Raw genomic sequence first — 8227 nt, 5'->3', positions numbered from 1 at the left:
TACACTAAAGGCGTACTTAGAGTCAGTCCATATATTTATTTGTCTGTCTTTTGCCACTTCCAATGCTCTGATCAGAGCTATTATTTCAGCCTTTTGTGCCGATGTATTACTAGGCAAAGGCTTTGCTTCTATCACTTGTGAAGTTGTGTTTACAGCATATCCTGCTTTTCGTTTACCATTTCTTATGAAGCTACTGCCATCGGTAAACTAGGAATCTGCATTTTCCAAAGGTTTTTTCTTTTAGATCTGGTTGACTGGAGTGTACAGTTTCTATTGTGGCCAGCCAGTCATGAGTTATTGGTTCAGTGGAAGTCTCCTGGAGGAAAGATGCTGGGTTCACAGCATTAGTTACCACAATTTCAATATCATCTTGTTCCACAAGAGTGCCTGATGCTTTAGAAAACATGATGGGGACAACCAGTGAGTCCCTTTTTGCTCTAAAACTGCTGATGCAGTGTGCAATACCAACACAGTGATTTTCTGTCCCAGGGTAAATTTGTGAGCTTCTCGAATGTTAGTGACAACTACGGCCACTGCCCTGAGGCATCCTGGCCATCCTTTGCTCACTTCATCCAGTTGTTTTGAGAAATAGGCCACTGCCCTTTTATAGGGTGCTAATGTTTGAGCCAAGACCCCTAAAGCCACTCCCTGTTTTTCATAGGAGTATAGCCAAAAAGGCTCAGTCACATCTAGGAGCCCCAGAGCTGGAGCTGTCATGAGTTCTATTTTTAGGCATTTAAATGCCTCCTCAGCTTGATCAGTCCACTTCAGAAAGGATGGATTTCTTTTCAATGGTTCATGCAAGGGTCTTCTTAACAGGATACCATAGTCGTGAGTCCAAAGTTGACACCATCCTGTCATTCCCAGGAATGTCCAAAGGTCTTTGGCTGTAGATTGCCATAGTATCAAACAGCTTCCTTCTGCGCTGTTCCAAGCCCTCACAGCCCTCCTGTTATTTTGTATCCTAGATAAGATACTCAAGTCTGGATTAATTGAGCCTTTTGTTTGGACACTCAATATCCACTCAATCCTAAGAAATTCAACAGTTCAACAGTCCACAGAATACATTCCTCTTTAGTTTCAGTAGCAATTAACAAATCATCAACATATTGCAGCAGGGTTCCCGTTTGAGTAGGTGCCTTCCAAGACTCCAGTTCTCGTGCCAGTTGATTTCCGAAGATTGTTGGAGTATTTTTAAATCCTTGAGGTAACACTGTCCAAGTTAATTGGGTTTTTCTACCTGTGTCAGGGTTTTCCCATTCAAAGGCAAATAAATTTTGACTTTCTTTTGCTAGAGACAGGCAGAAAAATGCATCCTTTAAATCCCAGTACAGTAAACCATTTTTGATTATTTTTTAATTTGGTTAACAGGGTGTAAGGATTAGCTACTACTGGATAAATATCTTCCACAATCTTATTGATCACCCTCAAATCTTGAACTAACCTGTAACTTTTCCCATCTGGTTTTTTACTGGTAAAATAGGGGTATTATATTCTGATTCACATTCAACCAACAATCCATATTTTAAAAATTTATCTATCTATGATTCCTTTGATTCCCTTCCAATCCTCTAATTTTAAGGGATATTGTTTTATCCAAACCGGATGGGCCCCCCTTTTTATTTCGACCTTGACAGGCAAAGCATTTTTCACCTTACCTGGAATTTCGGATGCCCATACTCCCAGATATACCTGATTAAAGATTTCTTCTAGGTCAGGGGAGTTCTCTTTTTCATCTTTCTGTTGGATTAAACTTAAAATTTCAATTAATTGCTCATTCTTTACTTTTAACTTCATTTCCCCTTCTTTAAACGTTATAATTGTTTCCAAATGTTCTAACAGATCTTGTCCCAATAAAGATTTTGGAGAGTTTGGCTTATACAGAAATTTGTGTATTCCTATTTGTTTCCCTAATTTATATTTTAAAGGTTTCAAAAAGAATGCTTTTTCTTGGCAGCCAGTAGCTTCCACAACTGTAATGGAATCAAACTCTGATTTAACACTGAATAGGTTGCTCCTGTCACTGAAGCCACATCAAGATTCTTTAGCTTAGGGCAATCTCGCTTCCAATGTCCAATTTCCCAACAGTATGCACACTGATCTGGACCCGAAGGAGAAGAATTTACTCCTCCACCCCTGCCTGACATTCCTCTTCTGCCTCTGCGTTGTCCTCTCATATTAGTCCCTCTACTGTCTTCTACTTGTCCCAAATCTGCCACTGTAGCCACGGCTATGGCACGACCCAGCTTTTCTTCTCTACCTGTTCCCAATTTCTATACACTTTCCACGCTCCTTCTATCAACTTTTCTATATCACGATTATTCTGGTTCTTTAAACTGCTGAAGCTTCTTTCTAATATGTTCTGATGATTGCCCTAAAATAGATTGGCTATCTGGTGCTTCCCTTTCTCTGAGGAGGGATCTAATGTGGTGGAATTTTCACATTGCTTCTCTCAACCTATCCAAAAACTCAGTCGGTGTTTTGGCTTCCCCTTGTTTTATAACAAATACGGCTGACCAATTTACTGTTTTAGGACCACTCTGCCTGCTAATGCTCCTGCAGTAATCTGAGCGCTCACATGAGTGTGGGCAGTTTTTAACACCAGCTGTTGTTTTTTTTTTTTTTTTTTCCATTTCAGTTAAAGCATCCAGCATTACATCTATAGCTCCCCAGTCAGGATCTTGGCTTTTAACAATCAACTCAAACCTTTTTACTGCTCTTATTGGATCATCTCGATAGTCTTTCACAGCTAACTTCCAAGCATCTAAATCTCCCATTGAAAAATTCACTTTTATTCTCATCCGACCCTCCGGTCCCATTGACTGTCTTAAAGGTGCCTGAGTTACCGGTCCTGTTTTACTACGAATGCATGCAGCAACTGGGGTAACATTTTCAGATCCTCCTGCTCAGTTGTCAGCAGCAGCAATCCCCTCCTTCTCGTCAGTATCAGAAGGATTCAAGGCGGGGGACACTCCTCTTGGAGCTCTCAGTAATACATTATCTTCTACCCTATGTTCCTCCTTTTTCCTTAATTTTAAACACATTTCTCCAATATCACAACCCAAACAACACCTCTCCAACTTAGGTTTCTGTTGCCTTCCTTCTTTTTTTTTTTTTTTTTTCCCTTTGTCCCTTTCCAAAGCTAAAATTAAGGATCTGGCAGAGCTCTCTTGATTCCACATTCCTTCTGCCACTCTTGCTGGTTTCTTAATGCAAAAAACATATCTGCATACATTACTTTGCTCTGTCGATATCCCATTATTAATTTTACACACACACACAAGGGATCCCACAAACACACTTCACACAACTGCAATACCTAGAACACAAACAAAATCCCATTAGACAAACAACTATTAAAGACACAATCACAACATCCAGTACAGCCTTAACCATATCATATCGTCAATACCAAAATCGTTACCATGATAATCTGCAAAACTAGGTCAAATACCTGCAAGTCACAAATAACATTAATTGTTATACTTTACCAATGTTTTCTTGTTTACCAATCCGTCTGGAGATCTCCCGATCTCTTTCCAATGACTCAGAATATAGCCCAGTGGGATCTTTTTAATATTTCCCCACCTTCTTGATCTCCCATTAGGATTATTCTGTATTCCCAAGTCTATATTAATTTCCACTTTATCCCCCAATGTATACCATACGGACGCTAGCAGCCGGGTATACGCCTCTACCTACGCAGCTTTTGCATGATTTACAGGAGGCACCAAAAGGGTAGCTCATAGGGTACTCTATTGCAGAATACCCCCACCACAGCTAGGGTAGCTCATAGGGCGCTGTATTACCAAAACACCCCCACCACAGCTATCCCCCCTTAGCTCATAGGGCACTCTAATATAGAGTCCCCCCACCACAGCTACCTCCTGTAAGAGCTCTTTTCCTTTACCATTACACCTATATAATATAGTTCATAAAGAATACCTTATAAAAGATGGTCCTTGTCTGCTGCAGTGATCCGAATGAGTCGAGGGGTCCCTCCAGGAAAATTCCTGGGGGTACCCAAGGGAGCCCTGTTCTCAGCGGGTCCTGCAGCCAAACAGAGAGGGTCCCATCTGGGGTACCAAATTGATTCGTAGAACTCGTTAAAAACTTGTCAACAAAGTTTTAAGTTGACAAGCAGGAATTCTTTATTGTGGCGCCGGAGAACACGGGGGATAGCTCCTCCTAGCATGTTCTATCCGAGCATTAACCAAACCGTGATTATATTGTTGTTAGTCATACATATTCATTATATTGTATACATATTCATGAAGTTGTTTATACATGACATCACATTCCTAGAACATTCTTCCTGCATGTGCACTTTATTATAGTAGTAGTCTTTGGGACCTTTGGTGGTCATTTCTTCATCGTCCTCCTCTTCATCACCTTATCTTTTCCTTGAATTCTTGTTCTGGTAGTCTTTGAGGTCTGTGCAGTAGATAAGTGCTTACGTCAGTTTACTTAATTCGATCACACTGCTGACATAAGTGAGTGATTTCTTCTCATCCTTCTACTTATCAGTTAACTTAGCTACAGCACATCCTGAACATCTGCTAGTTTCAGACACTCTTTATCTACAGCCCTTATTTTGCTTACAATAAATGTTATGCAAAGGTCATAAGGTTCTAAAACTATGTCAGCTGCAATGATTTATCTTATACAATGATCCTTATTATGTTCTTTTGGTTGGGCTTTTTAGGTTTGGAAAGTTTTGTTGTTATGTACAAAGCCACCAAGCATAAAGTTACTTAAAACTGAATTTTCTTGTTTACAAAGGATTATATTTAATTTTGTACTTCCTTGTCTCAAAGTCCAACCATTAACCCAGCACTGCCAAGTCCACCACTAAACCATGGCACTGAGGGCCTCATCTACACAGTTTTTGAACACTTCCAGGGATGGTGATTCCACCATGTCCCTGGGCAGCCTGTGCCAATGCCTGATCACACCTTCAGCGAAGAAATTTTTCCTAATATCCAGTCTAAACCTCCCCTGGCCCAGCTTGAGGCTGTTATCTCTTGTCCTGTCACTTGTTACTTGGGAGAGGAGACCGACTCCCACCTCACTGCGACCTTTCTTCAGCCAGTTGTAGAGAGTGATAAGGTCCCCCCTGAGCCCTCTTTTCTGCAGACTAAACACCTCAGTTCCCTCAGCCGTTCCTCATAAGACTTGTGCTCCAGACCCTTCACCAGCTTTTTTGCCCCTTTCTGGACCCGCTCCAGCACCTTAATGTCTTTCCCGTAGTGGGCCACTCAGTTCAGTTCTGAGTGGCCCAGAACTGAACACAGAATTCTAGGTGCAGCCTCAGAAATGCCAGTTTTATGATGTTTATTATATAGCATCTTATACTTAGGAAACCCAGTAATTATGTAAAAGAACCAAGTGAAGGTCAGAAACAGAGATTTTGGTGAAATACCAGACATATAAGCAAAAGTGTTACTTTTAGAGGAAATGTGTTACTCACTGTCTAACAAAAGTGTTGCTGTCAGGGGAGGTAGGTGAATCGCACATCCTCTGCAAAAAACCTGAGTCAGCAGTGTCTGTACTGAGAGCTGGCACAAGAGTCTTTGCCAAAGTCACCTAATGCTCCCAGGCTAAGCAATTTTAATGATACTACTCCTCCTACCAAAAGATTCACAGTATCTTATACAACATTAAACCTATCATGAAAAAAGCAAAAATACAACGGTCAAATGCTACATGTCCTCTCCCAATCTCTGTGTTGATACAATTTCCTCCATAGAAAATGAATCCCATCTGCCATTTTTTATGGTCATGCCCAGAAGACACTTGCCTGTGTACTAGGATGTTTCCATAATGAATGGCTGAATTACGGAACAGCTTATTTGGAAGTTTTATAAAGAAGAACCAACTTCCATTACTGATGTTTTCGTTGCTGACCAGAGAGCTGACTAAAACAAGGCTGCACTGGAGCTTGAGCTGAAACATTTTTAGTTTGATTTAATCTTTTCAAGCTTGAAAGTTTAGGCAAAAGCAGAGAATAACTGAAATAAAATACAGTGAATGAGCTCACAAATGAGCTGGAGCAAAATGAAGGGGATGAGCATGACCTTTTTGTTGAGTTGGGGGTGTCTCCCTATAGACTGTGTGTTTAGTTTTAGGCATTATGTGCCCTGTGGTCCATTCCTACAGATGTTTATGGGGGAAGAATTTCATTGCCAAGTGAAAGATCCAAGAGGACGATATGCAGGTTTGCTCTTCCACATGCCTGATCTTGATGAAGTTTCTCATCCTAAACATGTTTCTAATAATGCAATATAGTCCTAGGTGATTGAAAACGTACTAAAGCGCAAGAAAATTCCTGCGTGCCAGCATGCTGGTGATAATACACAACAGATGAACATCAAAGTACATTATGGGTTATTCACCTACAGCCTCATTCAATGTAAGAAGGAAGTGTCTGTGGCTTTTGAGGTAGATGTGATGTAGAGTTCCAGTCCTCCTCAGAAAATCCTCTGTCTTCAATATGGGTCAAGAAGTCATTGTCGAGAATATTTAACCACTATGGTTTCTTAGCGAATTAGGGAAACTCCAAGTAATTACACTTTAAACATTTATTGCTGAGGTCAGTGATGGGATAGAGGTTTGACTCTTGGGATAGCACTGGGGAGAAAACATGATCTGTGAAAAATTTGGGGTTTTTTTAATTAATTATACTTACAACACAATGCAGAGGGTACTTTATAGAGGGTATATATGCAGAGGCCTTTGGTAGTTTTGAATTAAAAGCATAGCTGCTAACTTTAAACATCAAAAATATCATTAAACCTAGAAAAAGTCATAAAACTAAAAAGGAAGATTACTTTTTTTACCCCCACTTGAGCTTGGAGAGGTCTTTCTGAGTGTTCATTTTCGTTCGTTTGTTTTCAAGAGAACTTTGTTTTATAAAGAAAGGCTTGGCATTATCATGTATCACAAGATATAAATCGTTCAGGCTCAAAGCGAAATTACTAAATTACCAGTTCCCATAGCAGTTGCTAGACTACTTGACAATGTTAACCTAGGAGAGGATTAGTGAGAAAGGCTGCTCTTTTAGGACATGTTCTTCAGATGCATTTTTTCCACTTTATTCTTGCTCCCCAAGAGCCACCAGTGATGGTTTCAGCCACAGTACCACATTTTAAATTAAATGCAGCTTTCCTTCCACTCATCTCTTCTGCCAGCTCTACGGTTCAGAGCAGCCTGTTTGTGGAGGGGAGTCTAAGTAAGGAATTTCCTTGAGGTTCACCTTCAGCACTGGCTCAAGACCTTATTTTTCAGAAGATTGTTGTATTTTCTCCTCAAACACGACAAAAGAGAAATTTTTCCTCAACTGTAGCAGAAAACCTTCCGATCCCTTCCTCCTTATCTAGACTTCAGCTGAGGATTGGAGTAAGATCTAGAGAGAGTGCAGGTTTTTAGCCCCATTTTTCCATAGATTGAAATGCTGGATGTGTGTCTCCCAACCAGGCTGTGGCGAGCTAGACAGAAGAGGTGATACCAGTGTCTTGTCACATCCTTGTTCAGTGCAATCACATAACAGAAATAACAGACCCTGGGAACACGAAGCATATCTCCACTTCCAAAGAAATTCTCTTGACATGTTACAAGGAATAACAGCAGCCGCAGTGGTACATCCAGAACCAGCAGCCATCTGGTGGAAGGCGGTTGGGAGGAGGCCAGGAGTAGACTGGTGAGCACGGAAACCATACAGTCTGCTAAAATTAGTGTCCAGCAAGATTTTGAATGTTAATTTTTGAGCTGGACATACAGCAGGCTAGAGGGATGGAAGATATGTGGTTGTTATAACTCTCAGCTGCAAACAAAAGGTTAAATAATACAAAGGTTTTAGGAATATCATGTTGTGAAATATGAATGAATGAACTTCTAATATGCATTTCAGCATTTCAGGGTCCGGAAAATAAAGGTGAATGACATGGGTAGGGAGGAAAACTTAACAATTGAAACAAAGCTTTTTTAAAGTCTCAGAAGGAGGACATCATGGCACAGCCAAAAAATAGCATGACCAAGAGAGATGGCTAACAATGTAGATGGGAGAAGGAGAGCCTTATCAAGTCTAGCTTAATATTTTCTATGAAAATATGTATGTCCCAAATGTATGGTTTCCAATATTAGAGAAGACAGACAGAAGTGATCCAGTAATGACTGCATAAAAGAGGGCGGGAAGAAGATTCAGTATCAAATTCCTCATCCCTCTGCC

This window comes from Strigops habroptila, chromosome 3, assembly GCF_004027225.2.
Source record: "Strigops habroptila isolate Jane chromosome 3, bStrHab1.2.pri, whole genome shotgun sequence".
In the NCBI taxonomy this organism is placed as follows: domain Eukaryota; kingdom Metazoa; phylum Chordata; class Aves; order Psittaciformes; family Psittacidae; genus Strigops; species Strigops habroptila.
This window is presented reverse-complemented; position numbering follows the sequence as displayed.